At 39.3% G+C, this 14,236-nt stretch overlaps 1 long non-coding RNA gene across 1 annotated transcript; it reads left to right on the plus strand.

Moving 5' to 3' along the window:
* The first annotated feature begins 281 nt into the window (after positions 1 to 281).
* LOC117794843 (uncharacterized) lies at positions 282 to 11,946 on the plus strand. The gene is made up of 2 exons (XR_004618721.2): positions 282 to 614; positions 11,815 to 11,946. It is a non-coding gene; the product is annotated as an uncharacterized lncRNA (long non-coding RNA).
* Positions 11,947 to 14,236: the final 2,290 nt, after the last annotated feature.

A 14,236-nucleotide genomic window follows, 5' to 3' on the forward strand; every position in this document is an offset into this window, starting at 1 on the left:
CATTTATTAAACGCTTAAATAAGGAGAGTTCTTATTTGGTTAAACCAAGTTGGTAAGTCAGGCAGGCTGAAGTATTTTATGGTGTCCCTCAGAGTGTGTGGTTTTCTCTTTTTATTCTTCTCTTCTCTCCCTAAGCAAAGCAAAAGGGCTCTTTGGTGAGATTTTGGTGTCCTGTGTAGAAGAGATTTGTTTACCTATGAGCTCTGATAGTCTGCCCACCCCACGCCTGGAGCTCTGTGATAGCACAAGTGATGGTCACTGCTGTACAAACACCAGCAGGGCCAACCTGGGCACAGACTGGACAGTGCAGGGTTCAAACTTGCTTGGATCCAGCATGGTAAAGAGCGTGTGAGAAGACTGGACTCTTCTGAGTTTCAGCGGCCCTGGAAGAGGCTCAGTTTATTTAGCGATGGTTGGCAGTTATGGGGTTGGTTTCTAGCAAGCTGACCCAAGGAAAGAATCTGATGATTATTTTCTAAAAGTTTATCCTCTGGGAATTGACACCATTGCTGCTTTTGCCATCAGGATAGAGGTCTCAGCGATGTTTGGAATCTGTCCCCTTCCCTTCCATGGAGTCAGCCTATGGATGATAACAGCACGGTGCCTGATTCACAGTAAGTTCCCAGTGGGGTGTGACCATCAGTGTTATATGTACTGTTTATTTAACTTTCACAATAACCTCAGGAGATAGGTTTTGGCAACCTGAGTGGATAAATATTGTAATGTCCTTATAGAATCAGAAAGAAGTGTGTCTAGGACTATGGCTCATGTGTACCTGGTTCAGAGCACAGCCATTTACCTAACTTGTCACTGAAGTTTCCATTCATGCTGTGTCTCTTACTTAATATTGACATTGTAATTAGTAGTGCTAATATTCAAGTATTATTACACAGTAGAAAACCCTATTTGGCTATTGATCAGCACCTCACAGAGCAGCTGATAGTAATTGCTCCTCTATTATTTACAAAGAAAATGTTCTGCCAGAATTTGCAAACAGCAGTGATTGTGTCCTCCAAGTGCCATGGACAACATATTACTATTGATAGTGCTAATAAAAACTACCTTTTTAAATATACATTTTGTTGTTGACAGATTTTTATTTTATTTAATGTGGTGCTGAGGATCGAACCCAGTGCCTCTCACATGCCTGGCAAGTGTTATACCACTAATCCACAACCCTGGCCCCTAAAAGCTGTCTTTTATAGAATATTTATGATGTGCTGGATATGTTTAGTGCTATAACATTCCATATAGATTCAAAACAACCTTTTGCCATAGATGTTATTATTAGCTCCATTGTACAGATGAGGTTCAGAAATGCTAAACTAGATTTCAATCCAAGCCAAATGATACCAGAACTCCCTGTTTTCTCCAGGCATGCTATACCCTAGGACCCTGGGGTTTTATTTATTTAAGAGCAGGTTGCAGTTTCTTTGTTTCATCAGAGACTGAAGAAAGGACTGAGCAACGACAGTTACTACAGACTTTCTTAAGATTTGCCAGAAGCAGTCCCTGACACAGGCTTCTGTCACTGATTTGTAAAGGAGGTACTCATAGTAAAGAGGAGGAGAAATGGGACTGCAAGAGGAGGAAGCCAAGCCAGAGTGCAATGTCAGGCCCAGTCCTGAAGAGGGAAGTTTCCACCTGACCCTACAGGGAGCTCTGGAGTTTAAGTTCTGGCTGAGTTTGTCCACACAGAGAGCAAGAGAGCTGGGTATTGAAAGAGGTAAGTGTAGAGTCAGCCAAGACAGCCAAGCCCTCTACTGAAGGGCTGTCCTCAGGGCATATGCATTCTCATGCATTTCTAACTTTCCTTCCTGAGGCCAATAGCCTGAGGGAGATCCTCAAAGAGAATTCCAAGTCTGAGCCTTAGGAGCAAGCCACAGAGCCCTGTGATCCACAGAAACAGCCCTAGCACAGGACTGGTACAGGTTGCATCCACTTACTGTAAGTAGGGCTGTTTCTGTGGATCACAGCAAGCTTTATCTACCAGAACAAGAGTGTCTTTCTCCTGTAAATAGAGCCTGAAGAAAAGCAATCTGTATGGGGGTCTCTAGTAGGGGCTGACAAATTTAGTCTTCAGCCTTCTTTCGCGCAGCTTTCCAACTAAGAACTAGTTTTACATTTTTAAATGGTTTAAAATAAGTCAATAGAAGCATATATTTTGGGATATGGGAAAATTATTGAAATTCATATTTTTAGGTCCATAAATAAAATCTTAGTGGAACATATTTCCTATGACTGTTTTCATTCTAAATGGCATCATTGGTTAGTTATATCAGAGACCCATATGCTCCACAAAGCTGAAAGCATCTACTATCTGACCCTTTACCGAAAAGGTTGGCCTGGTTCTTCTTCTTTAGTGTTAGAGAACTAGGCTTTCATTCTGCTGCTGCTCTACCATTCTATTATTATTATTATTATTATTATTTTTATTATTATTTTGTAGTTGTACATGGACAGCATGCCTTTGTTTTATTTATTTATTTTTTAATATGGTACTGAGGATCGAACCCAGTGCCTCACATGTGCTAGGCAAGCACTCTACCCCTGAGCTATAGCCCCCTCCTGCTCTTAACATGTGCTTTCACCTCATGGCCCAAGACAGTTCCTTAAGCTCTAGCCATTGTCTGTATTCAAGCCACTGCAAAAGAGAACGAAGAATTTGATTTCTCCATTCAAAAAAGTTTTTTCTCAGCAAAAGAAACAATAAGAGAGGTAAATAGGGAGCCTACATCCTGGGAACAAATCTTTACTCCTCACACTTCAGATAGAGCCCTAATATCCAGAGTATACAAAGAACTCAAAAAATTAAAAAATAAGATAACAAATAACCCAATCAACAAATGGGCCAAGGACCTGAACAGACACTTCTCAGAGGAGGACATAAAATCAATCAACAAGTACATGAAAAAATGCTCACCATCTCTAGCAGTCAGAGAAATGCAAATCAAAACCACCCTAAGATACCATCTCACTCCAGTAAGATTGGCAGCCATTATGAAGTCAAACAACAAAAAGTGCTGGCGAGGATGTGGGGAAAAGGGTACACTTGTACATTGCTGGTGGGACTGCAAATTGGTGCGGCCAATTTGGAAAGCAGTATGGAGATTTCTTGGAAAGCTGGGAATGGAACCACCATTTGACCCAGCTATTCCCCTTCTTGGTCTATTCCCTAAAGACCTAAAAAGAGCATGCTACAGGGACACTGCTACATCGATGTACATAGTAGCACAATTCACAATAGCAAGACTGTGGAACCAACCTAGATGCCCTTCAATAGACGAATGGATAAAAAAAATGTGGCATTTATACACAATGGAGTATTACTCTGCATTAAAAAATGACAAAATCATAGAATTTGCAGGGAAATGGATGGCATTAGAGCAGATTATGCTAAGTGAAGCTAGCCAATCCCTAAAAAACAAATGCCAAATGTCTTCTTTGATATAAGGAGAGTAACTAGAACAGAGTAGGGAGGAAGAGCATGAGAAGAAGATTAACATTAAACAGGGATGAGAGGTGGGAGGGAAAGGGAGAGAGAAGGGAAATTGCATGGAAATGGAAGGAGACCCTCAGGGTTATACAAAATTACATACAAGAGGAAGTGAGGGGAAGGGGAAAAAAAAACAAGGGGGAGAAATGAATTACAGTAGATGGGGTAGAGAGAGAAGAGGGGAGGGGAGGGGAGGGAAGGGGGGATAGTAGAGGATAGGAAAGGCAGCAGAATACAACAGACACTAGTATAGCAATATGTAAATCAATGGATGTGTAACCGATGTGATTCTGCAATGTGTATACGGGGTAAAAATGGAAGTTCATAACCCACTTGAATTAAAGTGTGAAATATGATATGTCAAGAACTATGTAATGTTTTGAACAACCAACAATAAAAATTAAAAAAAAAAACAAAACACCTTCTGAAATGGAAGGAGACCCTCATCGTTATACAAAATTACATATAAGAGGATGTGAGCGATGTTCATAGCAGCACAATTCACAATAGCAAGACTGTGGAACCAACCTAGATGCCCTTCAATAGACGAATGGATAAAAAAAATGTGGCATTTATACACAATGGAGTATTACTCTGCATTAAAAAATGACAAAATCATAGAATTTGCAGGGAAATGGATGGCATTAGAGCAGATTATGCTAAGTGAAGCTAGCCAATCCCTAAAAACAAATGCCAAATGTCTTCTTTGATATAAGGAGAGTAACTAAGATCAGAGTAGGGACGAAGAGCAGGAGAAGAAGATTAACATTTAACAGGGATGAGAGGTGGGAGGGAAAGGGAGAGAGAAAGGAAATTGCATGGAAATGGAAGGAGACCCTCAGGGTTATACAGTGGAGGGGGTAGAGAGAGAGGAGGGGAGGGGAGGGGAGAGGTGGGGAGGGGGGAGGGTGGAGGATGGGAAAGGCAGCGGAGCACAACAGACACTAGTATGGCAATATGTAAATCAATGGATGTGTAACTGATGTGATTCTGCAATCTGTGTATGGGGTGAAGGTGGGAGTTCATAACCCACTTGAATCAAAGTGTGGAATATGATATGTCAAGAAATTTGTAATGTTTTGAACAACCAACAATAAAAAATTAAAAAAAAATAAGAGGATGTGAGGGGAAAGGGAAAAAAAAAAAAACAAGAGAGAGAAATGAATTACAGTAGATGGGGTAGAGAGAGAAGATGGGAGGGGAGGGGAAAGGAGCGGGGATAGTAGGAGATAGGAAAGGCAGCAAAATACAACAGACACTAGCATGGCAATATGTAAAAACGTGGATGTGTAACCAATGTGACTATGCATTCTGTATACGTGGTAAAAATGGGAGTTCATAACCCACTTGAATCAAATATATGAAATATGATATGTTAAGAGCATTGTAATGTTTAGAACAACCAATAAAAAAAACCTTCTGAGAATCACACTCTGTATCACACATTGTATATGACCAGAAGTTAGTTTCCTTACCATATCTAGTAACCTTACCTATAAAACCTTGCTCCAAAATCTATGAGCTCAACAAAAAAATTAGTATTTCATTTTTAAGGAAAAAAGAGGAATATATGTCTTGAGACTATTTGCAGTTCTGCCTCACCTAGGTAAGAGTATCAAAATAAGAAAATTTGAAAGAATATTATGTAATAACACAAGGTATAAGAAAAACCAAGTTGTCTAACTTTTTACGTTTTGATTACAATGTTTCTTCTCACAGATCCAATCATTTCCCCTAGTCTTTAACAGCAGGATATCAAATTGAAACACCCTAGTTTCCTTCCTTCTTGCCAGCATTTTGTTCCTACAAAAAGAAACAAGTGACCAAATAAAAAAGATTAAAAAGTAGACTTATCCAATATTACCACAAATAGACAGAGGAAGACTGCGGTCAGAGGCCCTTACAGTTCTCATTGAGACCACTGCAGCAGCCTCCTTTGCAACCATGCAACGGAGGGTCCAGACTTCTTGCCCAAACGTCTACCCTTGGCACATCTGCCCAAATTCCCGTTTTTATCTGTCTACTATGCATAGATCACCATATTGATTCCTGTTTGCTTCCAGCAGGTGAAAGCCCTTCTCTCCTGTGTATCTTCTGAGGCCTTCTGCCTAATCCTTGGGCATCAGAAATTGCTGTTTGCACCTTGCTCTTCATATTCCACAAATATCACACTCCTGGGAGGAGTTGTTGCTCCTCTTCTTCTTCCTCCTCTTCCTCTTCCAACTCCTCTTCTTCTTCTAAATATATTTAATTATCAAAAGAAACTTTGTTTAATTTATTTATTTATATGTGGTGCTGAGAATCCAACCCAGTGCCTCACACATGCCAGGAAAATGCTCTACCACTAAGCCACAACCCCAGCCCTGGAATTGAACTTCTATATTTAGATTCTAGGGGCTACATGAAGGATAGTTTCTGGGTTCCCTGTTGTCACCAGCATCCTTATACCCAATTCCCACTTTAAACCTAAACCGGTGGTTCTCAAATCGGACCAATTTTTTTGCCCCCAACAGACACTTGGCAACATCTGGAGATATTCTTTTAATTGTCATGACTGAGGCAGGTGGAGTATATGATTGGCATCTAGTGGGTGGAGGCTGAGGTGCCATTGAACATTCTATGATGCACCAGATGGCTCTTCTAAGAACAATTATCCAGTCCAAAATATCAAGAGTACTGAGGTCAACACTGGCCTGTACTAGGTCAAGAAAATCTGCGATTTTTAACAAATAATGCTTTACAAAGATAGCTGTGCACTGAAAATGCTTTTAGCTTAGTGAGAGACACAGGAGAGTAAACAGGGATGATTCACAGTGTGTGTGCATGACCTGGGGAAGCATAGGGTGCTGAGGACCTCAAAGCCACAATAATCAATTGGGGAGGAGTTGAGGTGAGCAAGGAAACGTGGCAAAGGAAGTGGAGATGCAGGCTGAGACCACTGGAAGAGCTGGAGTCAGCCAGGTGGAAAAGGAAGTGCCCTGCCCCAGCCAGCTGGAAGCTATCATGCTCAGGGCCCAGAGACCAGGAATCTTCATTCCTTTGAGAAACTTAATTTAAGGAGTCTTAAGGCGGCACACAGGAAGTGACTGAGAAAGCAAAGCCAGGGTGAGAGGAAAGCAAAGAACAGACCATGAATAGTCTTCAAACCCAGTAGTGGAGTTAGAGCTTCCCTCCGGGGCAAGCAAGGGGGAGTCCCCGGGAAGCCAGGTGCTTCTATCTGGGAATCTGATGAAAGACAGGGACAGTGGGTGGAGTATGGACACAGAGGAAGTTGAGGCTTCCTTCTCAGGCAGCCCTTAGCCCTCACATCTGCTTTGTGAAGTTTGTGATTCTTGCTATTTAGACCTGTTGAGAGAACCCTAATTTCCCCCCAGGAAATTTCCTTTCCCTCTATCTCTGATCATGATGGGGATTGAAAGTTGGGAGATTGGTCTGAAGTTGAGATTCCAATTACAGATGATACTCAGGGTCATTAGAAATGGAAAACATTCCTCTGAGAGAGGCTATGATGATAAGAGGGCTTGGATAGAACCCTGAGGACACTTCCATTTAAAGAACAGTGGAAAAAAGATCCCAAGGATACTAAGGGAAACAGAGAAGTAGGAGAAAAGTTCAGGCTCTCTGTGCCGGGGGTCAAGAAAAGATAGTGGTTTTGCAAGAAGAAAGAATATAAAATGTTACAAAGAAGTTGGAGGGATGTCCTCCTGGGATTGGCGTTGGTGGCTTTGATGAGGATGCTGGGCATGGAAGTCAGTTATCAATGAGGTGAGGAGTGAGTGCGAGGGGACGTGGCAAAGGAGTAGACAGGGGATGGCGCCACCAGAATCTGGTAATGGAGATAGAGGCGATATCTGTGTTGTAGGTTGCTATGACAAAGAACTGAAAATTAATTGGTTCAAGTAACAAAACATACTGGGGGAGTCTGAGGTCAAGTAAACAGATGGTTCTTTCTGAGACATTAGCTCAATGCCTCCCCCAGCTTCTACTGGTTTTCTGTGAATTTTTGGTGTATCTTGGCTTATGGAAGTCCTACCCCAATCTTTGCTTCCTTCTTCACACAGCATTCTGTGCCATTACTTCCCCTCGTATACAGACAACAGTTATATTGGATTAGGGAGCATCCTAATGACTTAATTTGAATCTGATTTCATTTTGTCACATAGGATCACATTTAAAGATATGGGGAGGGGAGTTAGGGCTCAGATGTATCTCTTTGGGGAGACACAAATTCACAATTTTTTAGGATATAAATGTAATATATATATTCACTATGAAATTTTAAATAACAGTGTTGTGTCTAGAGTACAATTTTAAAATTAGGTTCAAAGAAAGAAGAATGCCTCTGAAGGATGAGAGAGATAGGACAGAATTTAGAGGGAAGGTAGTCAATTGAAGGTCTTTGTTGTTTGTTAGTTCAAGATGAAAGAGTATGTGGAAAGATGGACGGAAGGAGCCAGTAGAAAGGGAGAAGTTGAGGACTGAGGATAGTATGTTTAGAATAGTGTAGCTTTTTTTTTTTGTAAGTGTGTGTATGTGTGTGTGTGTGTGTGTTGCTGGGGATAGAACCCAGGGCCTCATATATGCTAGGAAAATGCTATACCAGTGAACCACATTCTCAGCCCCTTAAAATGTTGTTCAGAAAAGCATTTACAAAAGAAAATGCACCACGTTTCCTAATATTTATATAAATATTTAAAGCACATAAAACTAGGGTGTTTATCACCTATGGATATACTTGTAACATATAATAAAAGTTTGAACATACATACATGAAAAGAAGCACACTAACCTTAGGCTAGAGGTTACCTCTGGAGAATGAGATAGGGGATCGGATGGGTGTATTGTATTTATCCTGAATGCTTTCCATTTGTTGTTTAGTAAAAGAGACAAACTTGACTTTACAGCAAATAAAGCTAAATGTTGACATCTGTTAATATGGTAATAACCAGTACATGAATATCAGTTAATATTTTTGGTATTTTGCTGTATATTTGAAATGTCATCATTAAGCATTTAAAACATTTTAATAAAGACTATCACTGCATGTAAAAGCACAACAAAAGATATTCGTTTAATTATATCATTTTATTTTTATTAAGAGTGTGTAAATACAGCAGATATTTTAATACCAGTTTTACTACAACATAGAACATCATGTATCTGTTTTTGTGTATATCTCTAGTTATAACTGTTTTCAATTCATCCTCCCAAAAGTGTTTTTCATAAACAGATATAGATTCCTTATTTCATTGTAGATCTGTATTTTCATCAAGTGTGGTCATTTGGCTTCTATTTTTCTAAATTAGAATGACTGACAAAGCCAAATGATGGTTTCCTTAGGTCAGTAAATGTGCTGGGCCAGCACATCATGGGGGGCTGCCAGGAGGCCAGGCACAGGTCTGAATGGTCCCAAGAACCCTGGCCTGGAGACAGGGCAGCCACAAGCCCTAGGCAGCTGAGAAGACTCCTCATCTTTCCAGTTTCTGAACAAGGCAACATGCCTGGGAACTGTCCCAACAATGCTTTCAGCATTCCTAATTCTGTTTCCAGTTTTGAAAGAACTTTAAAAAAAAGTTTGACTTAAGAGCAGGGTCAAAAGGTAATGGATTTTAGGAATAGCCTACAAGTTACAGGAGATGAGTCTTTGTCCAAATTGGTGTGTGTTTATATAAACTCTGTTACGGCCTAGCTATGTGCTATCTAAAACCAGGGGGTTCTCTAATGACCTGACCATATTGTGCTACCCACTCTGCTCTTATGGATAAGGTCTCTCAGCTGAATAACCCTCTTGTTATCTTGGGGGTAGGCTCAGTGTCTGTTTTCTGGAAGCCCACAGAATTATTAGAACAAACCAATCGTATCCTTCCATAGAAACCAGGGCTCACCCTGCCTCCTGCACTACAAAGCCCGCCCTCCCCTGGCCCTGCTTCTTTACCCAGGTCCAGCCCCATATGGGGCAGTTTCTCCTCCCCCAGACTGACACTGCTGCTGTCAGTCTTGGGTGCCAGGTGTTTGGTCAATCCATAGATGAGGGGTGGAATCCTTTCTTCACAAATCAGTGGAAATCAACAGGATGATAAGAATGCAAATAGCAAGCTGGTAGATTTAAATCCAACCATGTGAATAACTGCATTGATTGTAAATGGCGTAAATATGCCAATTAAAATGTAGGTTTCCAGATTGGATTAAAAAGCAAAATTTAATTATGTTCTGTGCACAAAAAAATCCACTTTAATATAAAGATGTAAACTGGCTAAAAGTAAAAAGATAGGGAAAACATGCCACACTAACATAAATCAACAGAAAGCTAGAGAGACTGTATCAGAGTGGCAAAGATATTACCAGAGATAAAGAGGGCCAGTGATAATGGGGTCAGTTTGTCAAGATGACATTACAATCTTAGCTATTAGTGCATTAAATATTAGAGATTCAAAATTTATACAGCTAGTCTCTACTGCAGAATCTAAGCAAGAAACTTAGGAGCCAGGTTAAAATCCTGAGCAAATGATTGACCAGATTTTCATGTCAAATGACTAATTTCTGAATCCCATATTAAGATTCTAGGGTGGAATTCTGATAATTTCCACAGTATCTTGTATGTAACCTCATTATAACATTTACTACATTGTATCTTAATTGATTGTCTAGAATTGCATATGATTTGCTTTTGTCACCTGATGGTGACTTTTTTAAAGGCAGAGATCCATGTCTTACTTAATTTTGCATTTCATGAAAATGACAGAGTCCCAGACACAAGGAGCTAAATAAATGTTTTTACTATTAGTACTACAATAATATTCAGGGAAAACTTTTCAAATGTAATACCAATTTTCTAAGATAGCAGGTGTATGTATTCTTTATATTTTACAGATGAAAAGTGAGAGAGAATAAGTAATTTCCCAGATTTTATTTAAGTATTGGGCTACTGAGTTATTCATTATATTATCTGCACTCAATTTAATCATAATTTGAAGATGATTCAACTTCTAACATTAAGGTACTTGATGAGGCAGATGGCGCATCTTAAATATAACTTCTATTTTTAGGTGTGTGAATTCTGAATAATTTTCTAGGTAATCTTCTGGAATTGCTAATTTAAGAGCTATAAAATAAGGAGGTACACAGTAGTATGAAGTATTATTTCTAAGGACTATTTAGGCACTATTCCATGTGACCAAACTTTTGAACCTTGGGTCACTTCGAATGATATATTTTAAAATTCCCAAACTATTAATAATTCTATGTCCCTATCATCAAATGTAATGATTAAGGAGTCATAACAGCATCTATAACAATTTAAACCACCATATTAGACCTAAGCATGATAAACAATATACAATTTCTTTCCTCCCAAATGATCATGTATATTTTTCTTCCTAAAGATTCCATTCTGAGAGAATAATATCTCCATTCTCTACACTTGATTTCTAATGTGGAGTTTAATTATTGAAGTTCTCTTATGGCCAGGAGTTAGGAAAATTATGTTCTTAATCTTTGATCCTATAATCTGCTTTGAAAGCAAGAATAATACCAACGTGCCTTATGAATTCCAACTTGTGACTCAATGCTCTTTAGATTTAGATACTCAAATAGCTGTTGCCTGCCAACTCCCATTGAAACTTATGCTGCCAATGAAAGACATACCCCCAGGAAGCTCTGGTCTGGCCAAAGGTGCTGGCATCAGCAGCAGTGGGGGATATCTTTTGTGCTCATCTGAATTTTAATTCCTGAAGCCTCTGTAAGTCAAAAGGTACTGCTTGCTGGAGAGGAAATGTTTCTTCTTTTCACTCAATATGAGGCAAGTTCCGTGACTTTTTTATAAACACTTTCTGGAGGAAAGGTAAGAATTTTTTCATGTTTAGGGTCATGTTCTTATAAGTCATATAAATGTGGCAAGTCCAGGGGCTGTGTATGTTTTGCTTTTTGGTTCTCAACAGAGAAAACTAATAATGGGAACAAAGACTGGAGACAGGAAATAGGGCTAATTTTAGAAAGAACTGAAACAGCTCTCCTACCCTCTGCAATGCCCCTTCCTGCTCCAAACAACGCTTCTGCTCACCCTTAAGGACCCAAGAAACTGTATGGGAATTGATCACTAATGACCTGTGGTTTTGACTACCTTCCCCTTTAAAAACCAATTACTTTGGAAAACCATCCCTTTAGAAAAGTGAATTCTTTCATCATAACTACCCAATTGTCCTCATAGTAAATGCACAAACTGGGGACTGCAAAATGCAAGTCAGAGACATGTTTGAGATCGACTCACGTTTGGTTTGACAATTGCTTCATGACTGAACCAATTTGTATTTTCTTTCCAGATACCCTGGCACCCATTGTCCTGCTCTGGGCATTATCTTCCAGACTTCTGTAGAAAATGGGAATTGTGATTGCTGAAGTTAATCTCCTCTATTGTGTGAAAAAATAAATAAAGCTTTTCTGGCATGTTTAAACATTTTGCTAAAGGCTCTCAAGAAACAACATGAATGGAATCATGCTAAGAAATTTCAGACTCTCGTGTCACATGCAGGAATGTGGTAGAAATAGCTCTGGCCAGATAGAGCTCAAGTTTATTAATATCCTTTCACATATGGCCAAATGGATTTGGGTAGCTTTATTTTCTTGATTCTAGAAGTCAATTTAGTTTCAAAGAATAAAGACATAAATTTGCTCAGTGTTAGTGGTACAAACCTGTAATCCCAGGACTCAGGAGGCTGAGGCAGGAGGATGACAAGTTTGAGGTCTGCCTCAGCAACTTAGTGAGACCCAGTTTCAAAATAAAAAATAAAAGGGACTGGGGACATAGTTCAGTGGTAGAGAACACCCCTCTCCCCGTCAATCCCCAGTACTAGAGAAGACAAAAATACATAAGCTACAGAATTGTATTTTAAATGAATAAAGATGAATTATTGTTTAGAGTATTCACTCTGGAGAGACCAATGAATGGTTTGCCTAAGTAAAGTGGTATATCAGAAAAAGTAAGAGGGTAGAAGTGGTATGTGGCCTGTCCTGACTCAGCAGAACCTGTGACCAGGAGATTCCAGGCTCAGGGTTGAAGAGCCTATTTCTACAAAGGCTTTAGAGTGTGTGAAGACAGTATATTAATTATAAGTACTTCTTCCTTCTCTTCCCCTTATTATGATTATTTTTTAAACGTTCTTCTGTGGATTTGGACAATTTAATAAAACTATTACGGACTGTTATGTAAGAAAAGAAACAGGACCCAGGCAAATTGGTTGAAGTATAAATGCATTTCTGGCAACGTTTTTCTTGCTCCTCTGTTATTCCTGGCTTGGCCCATGGAGCACAGTGGGAAGACAGGTTGTCAGTTGCACATTCTCTGTTTTCTCACAGACAAAGATCCTGGAAAGACAAACTTTGCAGGTGTCTGCCCTGCACACAAATGAGGCAGGTGACCCAGTTGAAGTTTGGAACAAATGCTTCCCAGTAATATCCAGTATTAAGCTAACATTAAACAAAACAAAACAAACTCTGATTCAATTTGTCCCCATTAGGCTAAAACTCTGATCATCACAAAACAGATGGCTTAAAGCAATAGAGTAGGAGTTGGATTACTTTATAGCATAATTTAAATTACTAATAAGCCAATTCCTACGTAATAGGAGCTTAGAGAACATTGACAATTAACTTGCCAACAAAAGTCTTAAAAAAAGCCAACCAAACAAACAAAAAAACCTTGGGAGCAGTGGTACATGCCTGTAATCCCAGTTACTCAGAGGCTGAGGCAGACCTGCAAGTTCAAGGCCAACCTGGGCAATTTAGAAAGGCTCTGTTTCAAAATAAAAAAATTGTAAAAAGGTTGGGTGTAGCTCAGTGGTAGCGCATTTGCTTAGCATGTGCAAGACCCTGGGATCAATCACACAAGAGAAAAAAATAGAGGAAAAGAAAAAAAAAATACAGTTACAGGAAGTTATGATGGTTTGTGTGGTGAAATAAAAATAGACCCAAGAGTCAGAGGACCTGAACTCAAGTCCTGACTCTACTTACTATGTGCTTCCTGCCTATGAACCTTGATTTAGCCGTTTAACCTCTTCAAGTATCAATTTCTTCATCTGCAAAAAGAAACAATAATTATAAGTACTTCACTGGGTTATTGGGAAGATTTTACAACATTTTATTCTTTAACTTAAAAAAAATAAAGCCTTTTTGTTGTTGTTATCATAATATCAGAAGGAAGAACCCACACTAATATCTTTGCAACGTGTTAGACTTCCTGTCTTTAAGATGTTTATGTTATCACCCTGATACCTAAACCAGACAAAGACACTTCAAAGAAAGAAAACTACAGACCAATATCTCTAATGAACCTAGATGCAAAAATCCTCAATAAAATTCTGGCGAATCGGATACAAAAACATATCAAAAAAATTGTGCACCATGATCAAGTAGGATTCATCCCTGGGATGCAAGGCTGGTTCAATATACGGAAATCAATAAATGTTATTCACCACATCAATAGACTTAAAAATAAGAACCATATGATCATCTCGATAGATGCGGAAAAAGCATTCGACAAAGTACAGCATCCCTTTATGTTCAAAACTCTAGAAAAACTAGGGATTAACAGGAACATACCTCAATATTGTAAAAGCAATCTATGCTAAGCCTCAGGCTAGCATCATTCTGAATGGAGAAAAACTGAAGGCATTCCCTCTAAAATCTGGAACAAGACAGGGATGCCCTCTCTCTCCACTTCTGTTCAACATAGTTCTCGAAACACTG

Source organism: Marmota flaviventris, chromosome 5, assembly GCF_047511675.1.
Source record: "Marmota flaviventris isolate mMarFla1 chromosome 5, mMarFla1.hap1, whole genome shotgun sequence".
Classification (NCBI taxonomy): Eukaryota; Metazoa; Chordata; class Mammalia; order Rodentia; family Sciuridae; genus Marmota; species Marmota flaviventris.